This window comes from Bos taurus, chromosome 11 (genome assembly GCF_002263795.3).
Source record: "Bos taurus isolate L1 Dominette 01449 registration number 42190680 breed Hereford chromosome 11, ARS-UCD2.0, whole genome shotgun sequence".
NCBI lineage: Eukaryota > Metazoa > Chordata > Mammalia > Artiodactyla > Bovidae > Bos > Bos taurus.
This window is the reverse complement of record NC_037338.1, coordinates 57,486,027-57,502,308: the sequence shown is the minus strand read 5'-3', so window position 1 is coordinate 57,502,308 and position 16,282 is coordinate 57,486,027.

The following is a 16,282-nucleotide window of genomic DNA, read 5'->3' as shown; positions in this document are numbered from 1 at the left end:
AAAGTGAAAAGTTTAACAGAGATATCATATAATAGGAAAACAGAAATTCTAGAGCTGAGTAATATAATGAATGAGCATGAGAAAGAATCTGTGAATCAGAAAACGAATGTTAGAAATTACCCAGTCAGAAGAGAACAAAGGAAAAAGAATAAAAAAGAGTGGCAAGCCTATGTGATCTCTGGGATACCATAAAAATGATCAAACTGTAGATTATTGGCACTCAGAAGAAGAAGAGAGGAGAAGATGGTAGAAAACTTATTTAAAGAAATAACAGCTGAGAACATCCTACATGCAGACAGAGATTTGGATTTCCAAGTTCATTAAGCTCATACATATATATATATATATATATATATATATATATATATAACTCAAAGATTGTCTCTAAGACACAATAATAAAATTGTCAAAAATAAAAAGAGAATCTTAAAAAATAGCAAGAAAAAAAATAGGTTATTAACTTACAAGTAACCCCTCCCCCATAAAGCTATCATTGGACTTCTCAAGCATAACTTGCAGGCCAAGAGAGAGTAGGATGATATATTTAAAGTGCTAAAAGGAAAAAAAGAAAACAAAACAAGAAACCCCAACAGTCAAAAATAATCTATCAGGCTGATTATGCTTAATAAAATGAAGATTTTTCCAGACAAATAAAAGCTCAAGGCTTTCATCAACATGAGGCCTGCTTTACAAGAAATCTTCAAGATGAAATGAAAAGACTCTAACTGGTAACATTAAAACACATGAAAATAGATAATGCACTGTTAAAGGTAAAGTGAAAGTGAAATGCTCTATGGTGTCCAACTCTTTGTGACTCCATGACCTATACAGTCCATGGAATTCTCCTGGCCAGAATACTGGAGTGGGTAGCCATTCCCTTCTCCAGGGGATCTCCTCAACCTAGGGATCAAACCCAGGTCTCCCACATTGCCGGCAGATTCTTTACCAGCTGAGCCACCAGGTGAGCCCTTTTTTTGTAAAAGTGAGTATACAATCAAGTTCAGAATACTCTAATTCTGTAATGCAGTGATGTGCTAACAAATTAACCCAAATTTTAAAGGCAATGAATGCCAAAAAATAAACTATACCCATGGTAGATCAGTTGGTAAAAACATCCACCTGCAATACAAGAGACTCAGATTTGATCTCTGGGTTGGGAAGATATCCTGGAGAAGGAAATGGCAACCCCCTCCAGTATTCTTGCCTCGGAAATTCCAGGGACAGAGGAGCCTGGTAGGTTACATTCCATAGGGTCACAAAAATCAAACATGACTTAGCAACAAAACTGCCACTACCAATCGTTTGTTAATCAATGCACAATAAAAAAGAGGAAAATTATAACATCAAAATAGAAAATGGAATAAAAAGGTAGAGTTTATGTATGAATTTTTTTTTTTTTCTTTTCAGTACTTTGAATAAATCATCCCACTCTCTCCTGGACTATAAGATTATGGCTGAGAAAGCCAATGATAACTTTATGGGGGGAGGGCTCACTGGTGTGCAACTGAAGTTCAGATGTTAGTGTAAAAGAGACAATTATATCTAGAGGATAATTTATGTATGCTTCATAATAATCATAATGTAAAACCTACAGTAGATCTACAAAAGATAAAGAAAACAGATTCAAAGCATACCACTGTGGAAAATAATCAATTCACAAAGAACAGCAGCAACAAGGGAGAAAATAAAAAACCTACACAACATCCAGGAAATAACTGAGACTGTATTAGTACTCTTGCCTGGAAAACCCCATGGACAGAGGAGCCTGGTGGGCTGCAGTCCATGGGGTCGCGAAGAGTCAGACGTGACTGAGCGACTTCACTTTCACTTTTCACTTTCATGCATTGGAGAAGAAAATGGCAACTCACTCCAGTATTCTTGCCTGGAGAATCCCAGGAACAGGGGAACCTGGGTGGGCTGCCATCTATGGGGTCTCACAGAGTCGGACACGACTGAAGCAACTTAGCAGTAGCAGCAGCAGCAGTAAGTCTTAACCTATCAATCGGAGAAGGCAATGGCAGCCCATTCCAGTACTCTTGCCTGGAAAATCCCATGGACGGAGGAGCCTGGTAGGCTGCAGTCTATGAGGTTGCTAAGAGTCGGACACGACTGAGAGACTTCACTTTCACTTTTTACTTTCATGCATTGGAGAAGGAAATGGCAACCCACTCCCAGTGTTCTTGCCTGGAGAATCCCAGGGACGGGGGAACGTGTTGGGCTGCCGTCTCTGGGGTTGCACAGAGTCAGACGTGACTGAAGCGACTTACCAGCAGCAGCAACAGCAACCTATCAATAAGTTTTCATTGTTCAGTTCAGTTCAGTTCAGTCACTCAGTAGTGTCCGATTCTCTGCAACCCCATGAATCCAAGCACACCAGGCCTCCCTGTCCATCACCAACTCCCAGAGTTCACCGAGACTCATGTCCATGGAGTCAGTGATGCCATCCAGCCATCTCACCCTCTGTCGTCCCCTTCTCCTCCTGCCCCCAATCCCTCCCAGCATCAGAGTCTTTTCCAATGAGTCAACTCTTCACATGAGGTGGCCAAAGTACTGGAGTTTCAGCTTCAGCATCATTCCTTCCAAAGAAATCCCAGGGCTGATCTCCTTCAGAATGGACTGGTTGGATCTCCTTGCAGTCCAAGGGACTCTCAAGAGTCTTCTCCAACACCACAGTTCAAAAGCATAAATTCTTTGGCGCTCAGCCTTCTTCACAGTCCAACTCTCACATCCATACATGACCAGTGGAAAAACCATAGCCTTGACTAGATAGATGGACCTTTGTTGGCAAAGTAATGTCTCTGCTTTTCAATATGTTATCTAGTTTGGTCATAACTTTCCCTCCAAGGAGTAAGCGTCTTTTAATTTCATGGCTGCAGTCACCATCTGCAGTGATTTTAGAGCCCCCAAAAATAAAGTCTGACACTGTTTCCACTGTTTCCCCATCTATTTCCCATCTCCAGTCAAGTAGAGATGGATAGATTAAAATAAAAGACCCAATGATGTGCTGCCTATAAGAGACTCAATTAAGTTATGTATGTAGGGGCATAAATAGACTCGAACTATCAGAATGACAAAAGATATTCCATGCAATTGGAAGCCAAAAAAGGGTATTGGTAATCATACTTACATCAGATAAAACTGACCTTATGTCAAAAAAGTAGCGACAGATCAATAAGGTTATTATATGATGATATAGGGGTCAATTTATTAAGAAGATATAGTAATCATAAATATATATGTATATATATACATATATATATTCATACATCAGAACAGTTAAATACATTAATCAAATACTAACATATCTGAGGGAAAAAATAAACAATAATATAATCATAAACATCATTGAAGAAAATGAATAACAGCATAAAAAATACTGGACCCTTGTCTTTAAAAATCAATAAAAATTAACTGGTACTAGATCAAAAAACTTAACATAAGAATTAAATCTATAAAACTCCTAGAAGAAAACATATGAAAAAAATCCCTTGGCACTTGTTTTGACAATCATTTCATGGTTATGACACCAAAGGTATAAGCAAGAAAAAAATAAATGTTAATGACTGGGACTATATCAAACTCAAAAGCTCCTGAACAGCAAATGTAACAATTAACAAAAAAGAAAGGCAGCCTACAGGCAGAGTGGAATATATTATTTGCAAAACATATATCTGACACAGAGTTAATGTTTTAAATATGTAAGGCCTCATACAACTCAATATAAAAAAATGTTGCAATTTTAAAAATTGGAAAAAGAATGGACTTTTCCAAAAACATATATAAAAATGGGCATCAGATATCTGAAAAGATGCCAAATATCAGTGATCTTCAGGAAAATGCAATTCAAAATCACACTGAGATATTACCTCACACATGTTATATCAGTTCAGTTCAGTCGCTTAGTCATGTCCGACTCTTTACTACCCCATGAATCACAGCATGTCAAGCCTCCCTGTCCATCACCAACTCCCGGAGTTCACACAAACTCACGTCCATCGAGTCGGTGATGCCATCCAGCCATCTCATCCTCTGTCATCACCTTTTCCTCCTGCCCCCCATCCTTCCCAGTGTCAGAGCCTTTTCCAGTGAGTCAACTCTTTGCATGAGGTGGCCAAAGTACTGTACTTTCAGCTTTAGCACCATTCCTTCCAATGAATACCCAGGGCTGATCTCCTTTAGAATGGACTGGTTGGATCTCCTTGCAGTCCAAGGGACTCTCAAGAGTCTTCTCCAACACCACAGTTCAAAAGCATCAATTCTTCGGGACTCAGCTTTCTTCACAGTCCAACTCTCACATCCATACATGACCACTGGAAAAACCATAGCCTTGACTAGATGGACTGCAGATGGTGACTGCAGCCATGAAATTAAAAGATGCAGAAGGAAAGCTATGACCAACCTAGATAGCATATTAAAAAGCAGAGACATTACTTTGCCAACAAAGGTCCATCTAGTCAAGACATTGTTACCAAAAGACAAGAAATAATAAGTACTGGCAAGGATGTGGAGAAAAAAGAATCCTTGTGCACTATTCATAGGAAAGTAAATTGAAACAGCCACTATGGAAAATGGTATGAATGATCCTCAAAAAATTTAAAATAGATCTACTATATTATCCATCAACCCCACTTCTAGATAAATATGCAAGGAAATACAATCAAGTATCCAAAAGAGGTATCACATGTTTATGTTCACTGCAGTATTATTTCCAATACTCAAGATATGGAAACAATCTGTCCATCTAAAGATGAATCTAAAGGACATGTAGCTATGTAATGGAATATTATTAAGCCATGAAAATAATGAAATCTGCCACTGTCCCAAACATGGGTGGATGCTGAGGGCACTATGCTAAATGAAATTAAGTGAGACATGGAAAGACAAATTCTATACTCTCACTAAAATATATAATCTAAAAAATTTGATCTCACAGAAACAGGGTACAATGGTGATTGCCAGGCTCTGGGGGATTACTGAAATGGGAAATGTTGCTTAAAGTGTAAAAACTTGCAGTTACAGGACCAATAAATTATGTGGATCTAATATACAACATTATATGTGGATCACAATAATCTGTGGAATATTCTGAAAGAGATGGGAATACCAGACCACCTGACCTGCCTCTTGAGAAATCTGTATGCAGGTCAGCAAGCAACAGTTAGAACTGGACATGGAACAACAGACTGGTTCCAAATAGGAAAAGGAGTACGTCGAGGCTATATATTGTCACCCGGCTTATTTAACTTACATGCAGAGTACATCATGAGAAACACTGGAGTGGAAGAAACACAAGCTGGAATCAAGATTGACAGGAGGAATCTCAATAACCTAGATATGCAGATGACATCACCCTTATGGCAGAAAGTGAAGAGGAACTCAAAAGCCTCTTGATGAAAGTGAAAGTGGAGAGTGAAAGAGTTGGCCTAAGCTCAACATTCAGAAAACTAAGATCGTGGCATCCGTTCCCATCACTTCATGGGAAATAGATGAGGAAACAGTGGAAACAGTGTCAGGCTTTATTTTTCTGGGCTCCAAAATCACTGCAGATGGTGACTGCAGCCATGAAATTAAAAGAGGCTTACTCCTTGGAAGGAAAGTTATGACCAACCTAGATAGCATATTCAAAAGCAGAGACATTACTTTGCCAACAAAGGTTCATCTAGTCAAGGCTATGGTTTTTCCTGTGGTCATGTATGGATGTGAGAGTTGGACTGTGAAGAAGGCTGAGCGCCAAAGAATTTATGCTTTTGAACTGTGGTGTTGGAGAAGACTCTTGAGAGTCCCTTGGACTGCAAGGAGATCCAACCAGTCCATTCTGAAGGAGATCAGCCCTGGGATTTCTTTGGAAGGAATGATGCTAAAGCTGAAACTCCAGTACTTTGGACACCTCATGCTAAGAGCTGACTCATTGGTAAAGACTCTGACACTGGGAGGGATTGGGGGCAGAAGGAGAAGGGGATGACAGAGGATGAGATGGCTGGATGACATCACTGACTCGATGGACTTGAGTCTGAGTGAACTCCAGGAGTTTGTGATGGACAGGGAGGCCTGGTGTGCTGCGATTCATGGGGTTGCAAAGAGTCGTACACGACTGAGCGACTGAACTGAACTGAACTGAAGAGTACAGATCTTCAGTGTTCTCACTTTATTTTATTTTCTTTTTTTTTTAGTTTTCTGAATGTTGAGGTTTTTTTTTCTAATTTAATTTTATTTTTAAACTTTACATAATTGTATTAGCTTTGCCAAATATCAAAATGAATCCGCCACAGGTATACATGTGTTCCCCATCCCGAACCCTCCTCCCTCCTCCCTCCCCATACCATCCCTCTGGGCCGTCCCAGTGCACCAGCCCCAAGCATCCAGCATCATGCATCGAACCTGGACTGGCAGCTCGTTTCCTACATGATATTTTACATGTTTCATTGCCATTCTCCCAAATCTTCCCACCCTCTCCCTCTCCCACAGAGTCCATAAGACTCTTCTATACATCAGTGTCTCTTTTGCTGTCTCATACACCAGGTTATTGTTACCATCTTTCTAAATTCCATATATATGGGTTAGTATACTGTATTTATGTTTTTCCTTCTGGCTTACTTCACTCTGTATAATAGGCTCCAGTTTCATCCACCTTATTAGAACTGATTCAAATGTATTTTTTTTAATGGCTGAGTAATACTCCATTGTGTATATGTACCACAGCTTTCTTATCCATTACTCTGCTGATGGACATCTAGGTTGCTTCCATGTCTTGGCTATTATAAACAGTGCTGCGATGAGCATTGGAGTACACGTGTCTCTTTCCCTTCTGGTTTCCTCAGTGTGTATGCCCAGCAGTGGGGTTGCTGGATCATAAAGCAGTTCTATTTCCAGTTTTTTAAGGAATCTCCACACTGTTCTCCATAGTGGCTGTACTAGTTTGCATTCCCACCAACAGTGTAAGAGGGTTCCCTTTTCTCCACACCCTCTCCAGCATTTGTTATTTGTAGACTTTTGGATCGCAGCCATTCTGACTGGTGTGAAATGGTACCTCATAGTGGTTTTGATTTGCATTTCTCTGATAATGAGAGATGTTGAGCATCTTTTCATGTGTTTTTAGCCATCTGTATGTCTTCTTTGGAGAAATGTCTATTTAGTTCTTGGGCCCATTTTTTGATTGGGTCGTTTATTTTTCTGGAGTTGAGCTTTAGGAGTTGCTTGTATATTTTTGAGATTAGTTGTTTGTCGGTTGCTTCATTTGCTATTATTTTCTCCCATTCTGAAGGCTGTCTTTTCACCTTGCTAATAGTTTCCTTTGATGTGCAGAAGCTTTTAAGGTTAATTAGGTCCCATTTGTTTAGTTTTGCTTTTATTTCCAATATTCTGGGAGGTGGGTCATAGAGGATCCTGCTGTGATGTATGTCGGAGAGTGTTTTGCCTATGTTCTCCTCTAGGAGTTTTATAGTTTCTGGTCTTATGTTTAGATCTTTAATCCATTTTGAGTTTATTTTTGTGTATGTCACCCTAATACCAAAACCTGACAAAGATGCCACAAAAAAAGAAAACTACAGGCCAATATCACTGATGAACATAGATGCAAAAATCCTTAACAAAATTCTAGGAATCAGAATCCAACAACACATTAAAAAGATCATACACCATGACCAAGTGGGCTTTATCCCAGGGATGCAAGGATTCTTCAATATCCGCAAATCAATCAATGTAATACACCACATTAACAAATTGAAAAATAAAAACCATATGATTATCTCAATAGATGCAGAGAAAGCCTTTGACAAAATTCAACATCCATTTATGATAAAAACTCTCCAGAAAGCAGGAATAGAAGGAACATACCTCAACATAATAAAAGCTATATATGACAAACCCACAGCAAACAATATCCTCAATGGTGAAAAATTGAAAGCATTTCCTCTAAAGTCAGGAACAAGACAAGGGTGCCCACTTTCACCATTACTATTCAACATAGTTTTGGAAGTTTTGGCCACAGCAATCAGAGCAGAAAAAGAAATAAAAGGAATCCAAATTGGAAAAGAAGAAGTAAAACTCTCACTATTTGCAGATGACATGATCCTCTACATAGAAAACCCTAAAGATTCCACCAGAAAATTACTAGAAATAATCAATGACTATAGTAAAGTTGCAGGATATAAAATCAACACACAGAAATCCCTTGCATTCCTATACACTAATAATGAGAAAACAGAAAGAGAAATTAAGGAAACAATTCCATTCACCATTGCAAAGGAAAGAATAAAATACTTAGGAATATATCTACCTAAAGAAACTAAAGACCTATATATAGAAAACTATAAAACACTGGTGAAAGAAATCAAAGAGGACACTAATAGATGGAGAAATATACCATGTTCATGGATTGGAAGAATCAATATAGTGAAAATGAGTATACTACCCAAAGCAATTTATAGATTCAACGCAATCCCTATCAAGCTAACAACAGTATTCTTCACAGAGCTAGAACAAATAATTTCACAATTTGTATGGAAATACAAAAAACCTCGAATAGCCAAAGCGATCTTGAGAAAGAAGAATGGAACTGGAGGAATCAACCTACCTGACTTCAGGCTCTACTACAAAGCCACAGTTATCAAGACAGTATGGTACTGGCACAAAGACAGAAATATTGATCAATGGAATAAAATAGAAAGCCCAGAGATAAATCCACGCACATATGGACACCTTATCTTTGACAAAGGAGGCAAGAATATACAATGGATTAAAGACAATCTCTTTAACAAGTGGTGCTGGGAAATCTGGTCAACCACTTGTAAAAGAATGAAACTGGACCACTTTCTAACACCATACACAGATCTTAAGTGTTCTCACTTTAAAGAACCTTATGAGGTAATGTAGGGATTAACTAATCCCACTCTAGTACTCGTTTAGCAATACATAGCTGTATTAACTCACATTGTATTACATGTTAATTGTATCTCAATAATTAGAAAAAAAGTTTCCCTCTTTTTATTCTGCCAGCATCCCATATAATTCTTCAGTTGAGTCAGTTCAGTTCAGTCACTCAGTCGTGTCGGACTCTTTGCAACCCCATGAATCCCAGCACGCCAGGCCTCCCTGTCCATCACCAACCCCCGGCATTCACTCAGACTCACATCCATTGAGTCAGTGATGCCATCCTGCCATCTCATCCTCTGGCATCCCCTTCTCCTTCTGCCCCCAATCCCTCCCAGTGTCAGAGTCTTTTCCAATGAGTCAACTCTTTGCATGAGGTAGCCAAAGTACTGGAGTTTCAGCTTTAGCATCATTCCTTCCAAAGAAATCCCAGGGCTGATCTCCTTCAGAATGGACTGGTTAAATCTCCTTGCAGTCCAAGGGACTCTCAAGAGTCTTCTCCAACACCACAGTTCAAAAGCATCCATTCTTCGGCGCTCAGCCTTCTTCACAGTCCAACTCTCACATCCATACATGACCACCGGAAAAACCACAGCCTTGACTAGACAGACCTTTGTTGGCAAAGTAATGCCTTTCCTTTTCAATATGTTATCTAGGTTGGTCATAACTTTCCTTCCAAGGAGTAAGCATCTTTTAATTTCATGGCTGCAGTCACCATCTATAGTGATTTTGGAGCCCAGAAAAATAAAGTCTGACACTGTTTCCACTGTTTCCCCATCTATTTCCCATGAAGTGATGGGACTGGATGCCATGATCTTCATTTTCTCAATGTTCAGCTTTAAGCCAACATTTGCACTGTCCACTTTCACTTTCATCAAGAGGCTTTTGAGTTCCTCTTCACTTTCTGCCATAAGGGTGATGTCATCTGCATATCTGAGGTTATTCATATTTCTCATGGCAATCTTGATTCCAGCTTGTGTTTCTTCCAGTCCAGCATTTATCATGATGTACTCTGCATATAAGTTAAATAAACAGGGTGACAATATACAGCCTTGACATACTCCTTTTCCTATTTGGAAACAGTCTGTTGTTCCATGTCAAGGTCTAACTGTTGCTTCCTGTCCTGCATACAGATTTCTCAAGAGGCAGGTCAGGTGGTCTGGTATTCCCATCTCTTTCAGAATATTCCACAGTTTATTGTGATCCACACAGTCAAAGGCTTTGGCATAGTCAATAAAGCAGAAATAGATGTTTTTCTGGAACTCTCTTGCTTTTTCCATGATCCAGCAGATGTTGGCAATTTGATCTCTGGTTCCTCTGCCTTTTCTAAAACCAGCTTGAACATCTGGAAGTTCATGGTTCATGTATTGCTGAAGCCTGGCTTGGAGAATTTTGAACATTACTTTACTAGCATGTGAGATGAGTGCAATTGTGTGGTAGTTTGAGCATTCTTTGGCGTTGCCTTTCTCTGGGATTGGAATGAGAACTGACTTTTTCCAGTCCTGTGGCCACTGCTGAGTATTTCAAATTTGCTGACATATTGAGTGCAGCACTTTCACAGCGTCATCTTTCAGGATTTGGAGTAGCTCACCTGGAATTCCGTCACCTCCACCAGCTTTGTTCGTAGTGATGCTTTCTAAGGCCCACTTGACTTCACCTTCCAGGATGTCTGTCTCTAGGTCAGTGATCAGACCATCGTGATTATCTGGGTTGTGAAGATCTTTTTTGTACACTTCTTCTGTGTATTCTTGCCACCTGAGAAATCACATGGACAGGGGAGCCTGGCACGATGCAGTCCATGGGGTCACAAAGGGTTGGACGTGACTGAGTGACTAACACACATTTTTTGTTACATTGTGCATATGACCTTCCAGATTTACCTGCCACATTTGTAAAGTTTCAAGAACTTGATAACATGTACTTTGGTGTAAAATTAATTGATATTAATATTTAGTTTTGGTTCCATATTTGAGATCTTAATAAACATCAATGCATTTAGAGTTGTTTTATTTATTTTAACACTCACAGTAATATACAGTTATACAGACTACTGTTTATATGCAGGTAATCATCCACCAACATTAACAAGTATTTTTATTTTATCATTTTTTGTTCAGATGGTCTTAAATCAAAGGGAAAAATGACAAATGTTAGATTTACCTTGCCGGGGTCCAGCTCCGGCTGATCCAGGGAGTTCGAAGCAGGGACGGCGTCGGCGAGGATCAGGATACAATAGCTTCATTTAGATATTAATTAGAGATATATAGAGTAATAGAATGAGGATACCTCAGCAGGAAAATTCAGTGGAGAAAAGAGGCTGAGTAGCTTGGTTTATGCGGGAAACCAATAAAACTTCAAGACAAGAAGCTTGCACCACTTATGTAGGCCGCAGGCCTCCCATTCTCCTGAAGGAGAGGAGACACTGAGGCCTCCATGGTCGGATCTTAGAAGCCCAGGCAAAGTTAGTAAGCTTGGTGGGCTCCGCGCTCCAGATGGAGACTCAGCCGGAGTTTGAGAGAGAGAGAGAGACATGGGTAGAACAGTATTTCGAGAAACTGATCCCAATTCTTTATTTTCCAGAGTCTGTTTTTATACACTGAGATGTTATACAAAAGTCACGCGGGGACAGTGCTTCATACAAATGTATACAGAGGTCTTAGGGGTGTTACACCATCTTCTGGCCAGGGGGCCTGCTGACAATTTATGACCCTCTCCTTGTGACAGCGGTCAGTCAACATTTATTTCTCCAGGGGTGATTATTCTTAAAACAGACGCCACCCAAATAAAGTTCCTATAGGGTGAGGGTGTAGTGGGTTTTAGTTAAGGAAAGAATTTACTTGGCCTAAGGTCTAACGTGATTTATATCAAAGGTTAATACTTATTTCTTCTATATATTCATTAATGTGTATAAGGGCAGGGAATGTGGAGACTTAGCAGTAAACATTGGCTCAACAAATGAAAAACCCTTCACCAATACAATTTCTAGTCAGCCCACTATACTTATACTAATAATTTTCTAACTTCTCTAAAGAACCTGTTTTTAGAAGGTTTAAAGCATCTCGGCCTCTCATGGTTGGGAGGCTGTGAGCAATCACATGTGGCTGGACAAGCCTGTCAGGCAGGCTAGAGAACCTTCAGAGGAGTTTGTAGGTTGAAACACTCCTGTCACGCCCAGGAATTATTATTAACTGGAGCTCTAAGTTAACTCCTTCTCCAAAAGATGTGGTGGGAGACAGCTCCCTGTAAAGTCAGAGGTGTAGGTGAGAGCACAAAGAAGTAAAGTAGGCAGGCTCTGGTTATGGGGATAGATGCTCGAGGATTTCCAGGGGGACTCCTGAGGCTCGATCCCGCTTTTGCATACGTCGAGCCTCCTTCCTCATGACCTTTGCCATGGGCGGAGTGCCTCATGCTGGCCCCCAACATTACCTTCTTATGATTGTGTCATCAATTCTTGCCCTTGAACCTCTCTAAAGATAACCATTATCATAGACATGAAGTAAATCACTTAAGTCAAATACTGCCTAATTATTATTTTGAAATATTTTTATTTACCCTTTCAGTCCCCATTTATTGGAATTCTTTGAAATATATAACTCAATGTTCTATAATTTTGCTTGTCACCCTAAAATATTCAATATTCTCATATAACTCTATTTCTACTACTTAATTCATAGGAGTGGAGCCTGTGCAGTTGCACAGGACACCATGTACAAAAAAGTCTTATATTTGATCTGGTGTTCTGCTTTCACCTTCTTCATACTCTTAATAATTTTACCTTACTACTTTAACTTCACTTGTAAGTGAAGTTTTAAGGGACAATGTTACATGTTTTGAGTAGAGGAAGATTATCAAATGGGCACAAGCTAACCACAAGAGGCCTTTAAAAGCAGAGAGTTTCCTCTGGTGACAAAGGAAAAGTGAGAGATATTCAAAGCATGAGAAGGAATGAGTAGGCTATTGAAATGTTTAAACACGGAGGAAACCACATTAGAAGGAATGTAAGCAGACACTATAAAGCAGAGAGTGGCCCCTTGGTGTAACAGCCACCAAGGAAAACTGAAACTCAGACTTACAGAGTTAAACACTTGAATTCTTAAGACATTCAAATGATCTTAGAAGCTATTAATCCCTAGAACCTTCAGATAATAGTCCAGCCCATTCAAAACCCTGACTTCAGTCTTGTGAGACTATGAGCAGAGAACTAAGTAAAGCCTGCTGGATTTCTGACATATAGAACTGTGAGATATTAAATGGGTACTATTTTAAGCCACCACATTTCTGATAATAGGAAAATATCAATAATATGCAATCATCTCCTCCAATAATAATATCATATTATACAATCATTAACAACAACTGCTGCTGTTCATTCACTAAGTCTTTGTGACCCCATGGACTGCAGCATGTTGGGATCCTCTGTCTTCCACTATCTCCCAGAGTTTGCTCAAATTCAGATTATCCAATGCCTCTTATAAATTTTAAATTGAATTTGTTATATAAGAATGTATTTATTTTAAAGTATCCTATAAGGGTTCTCCATCTCTTTTTATTTCTATTAACATTTTTCATTTCTTGAAAACATCACTTTTTTCCTCTCACTGGGAACTGCTAGAGATTAAAATTTTGTGGTTAATTTTCAGGCATTTTGGCAAAAATGTGTACATACATATATTCCATTTTTATTTATCATTAAATTATATATTGTATTAATTTTGAAGGATAGAAAGGACTCTCTATCAAATACAAGCTTTCTCTTTCATCTTGTGTGTTTAAGCCTTAAGTTAGCTGAGGGAACACCAAGCATCAATCACCAATTTCAATATATTCTGCTTAAGCTAGCCTGCAGTCCTGGCTATATGATATGCTCCAGTGAATGCGAAAGATAGTCATTTCATTGGTCAACAATGTGAATTCACTTATTGATTTCAGTTTAACTCTCACCTTCACTAGCACTGATTACTGCACACCTGGTTCTCTCTTCCATTTCATGTCTTCCTGAGCTTGAGAGTATTAGTTTCAGCCCAGAGATGTACCTCCCTGTAAAAAATGGACAGCTACAGGTTAGCTAGCCTGCCCTTCTTGTAATTAGATGTACTCTTTTCTTTTCATAATCAATGATATAGCAGAAATTCTTTCTTACACATACGAAATTGGCCTGAGATGGGCATGAACAATGAGTGCACTACAGCCTGTTGTTCAATGTTCTGACATAGATGAGCTCCAAGCAATTTCTCTTCAAGGTGAAGAGCTTTACAATATTTGCCTAAAAATAATATTTTATCTGCATGTTTTTAATACTAACTTGGCTAATATTTAATCAATTTAGTCCTGCTTACTGTACCCTCATGGTAATCTTCAAAGTTTCTGTCCTCTTAGTGATAAGCACTCTTGTTTAGCAATTCTCATATAGATAATTTTGTGTGTGTGTGTGTGTGTGCGTGTGTGTGTGAGATAGAGGGACAATGAGTTTGTGTATGTGTTATCATTAACTGGATGTTTGAAAGAGGTATATTTTAAATATGTAGCTTTTTAAGAGAAGAATATTTCTTTGTGGATTTTATCATTATTAAGATATGATTATTTCATATTAATATATATATTTGGTGCATTACAAATACTAAGTTTTTTCTGTTTATACACTTTGTAGATATGTTTACCTTATATATATTGGTTGTTTAAAAAAGAAAAATAAACAGTCACAGCTTAGTATACTTTAACGATGTTCTTCTGAATTGAAGTACAGATTCAAATCAAATTTGCCTGAAGCCTGCATCTTACTGATATTTTAAAATGTCGTTTAATATTTGTAGAAACATACATAAAATGACTAGCAAAGACTTCATTCAGCAGAAAGGAATTCTAAATGAAACTGAGTTTCTAAACATCAGCCTAAATATTAATATATGATTACATCAGGAAAAGGGGAAAAGTGGGGAGGTTCTATAAATATTTTTAATATCTTTTCCTAATTTTTTTACACAGTTTTCATGTCCCTATTCATTCATTCAGAGAAGGCAATGGCAACCCACTCCAGTACTCTTGCCTGGAAAATCCCATGGACGGAGGAGCCTGGTAGGCTGAAGTCCATGGGGTCGAGAAGAGTCGACATGACTGAGCGCTTCACTTTCACTTTTCACTTTCATGCATTGGAGAAGGAAATGGCAATTCATTCGTTAGTCACCAAATTTCCAACATGACTCCTTTCAAATATATATTGCCAAAATGATATATTGTCTTTTAATACAAATCAAGACTATTTTTAATGTTTTAAATCCTAATTTCAGAAATTAGGCAATATTGTTGCCTTACTTGTAACCTATGCAAGTCTATAAATCATGGAGATTTGGTGCTGGTGGTGCACAATATCTTTTTTCCTAGGTATAATGTAAGAGAAAATATGTAAATATTTGGGTAAAAATCAAGAATGGAAGTATTTTTTGTATCAGTGACATCTTGGGAGATTAGTCAACAAAACTTTAAAAATTGACATGTAGATGTGAAAAATGGCATGACTAACAGTGTGAGAATGCTCTGGAGAGGTATTCAAGGAGTGATTCTGCAAAGAATTCTTAGAGAATTTTCTGTGAGACACAAATGATCTCTTTTAAGTAGATTGTATTTCCAGAAGAATTTGTTGGTGAGATGCTTTTTGGATGATGAAAAGGAAGGATTAAATTAAGATTAAAATGTGTTCCTGCAAAGAGACAGTGTAAATAAATACAACCAAATGAGATTACATTGGCTGCAACTATGAAAAACTGATGTGATTATGAAGCCTTCGAATGAGGGAGAAGTATTCCCAAGTTTGGGCTTTCCTGATAGTTCAGTTGGTAAAGAATCCACCTCCAATGTGGGAGACCTGGATTTGATCCCTGGGTTGGGAAGATCCCCTGGAGAAGGAAATGGCTACCCAATCCAGTATTCTGGCCTGGAGAATTCCATGGACTGTATAGTCCATGGGGTCGCAAAGAGTTGGACATGACTGAGGGACTTTCACTTTCACTTTCATTTACAAAGTTTACCTGAAATGGTAGCTTGGAATTCAAGTATAGAGAGCCTTGGGATAGAAAGTAAGTTTGAATTTCATCCTGCAGATGATGTAGAAACAAAAACAATCTTTAGAGTTCACTGACATGATAAAATTATTTTATAATAGCATATAAAACCGACTATAGATAAATATACAACAATATATATTATATTATTTAGTCTCTAAGTCATGTCTGATTCTTTTTGTGATCCCATGGACTATAGCCAGCCAGGCTTCTCTGTCAATGGGATTTCCCAGGCAAGAGTACTACAGTGGATTGCATTTCCTTCTCCAGTGGATCTCTCTACACAAGGATTGAACCTGTGTCTTCTGCATTGGCAGGTGGATTCTTTACCATTGAGCCACCAGGGAAGCCCCATACAA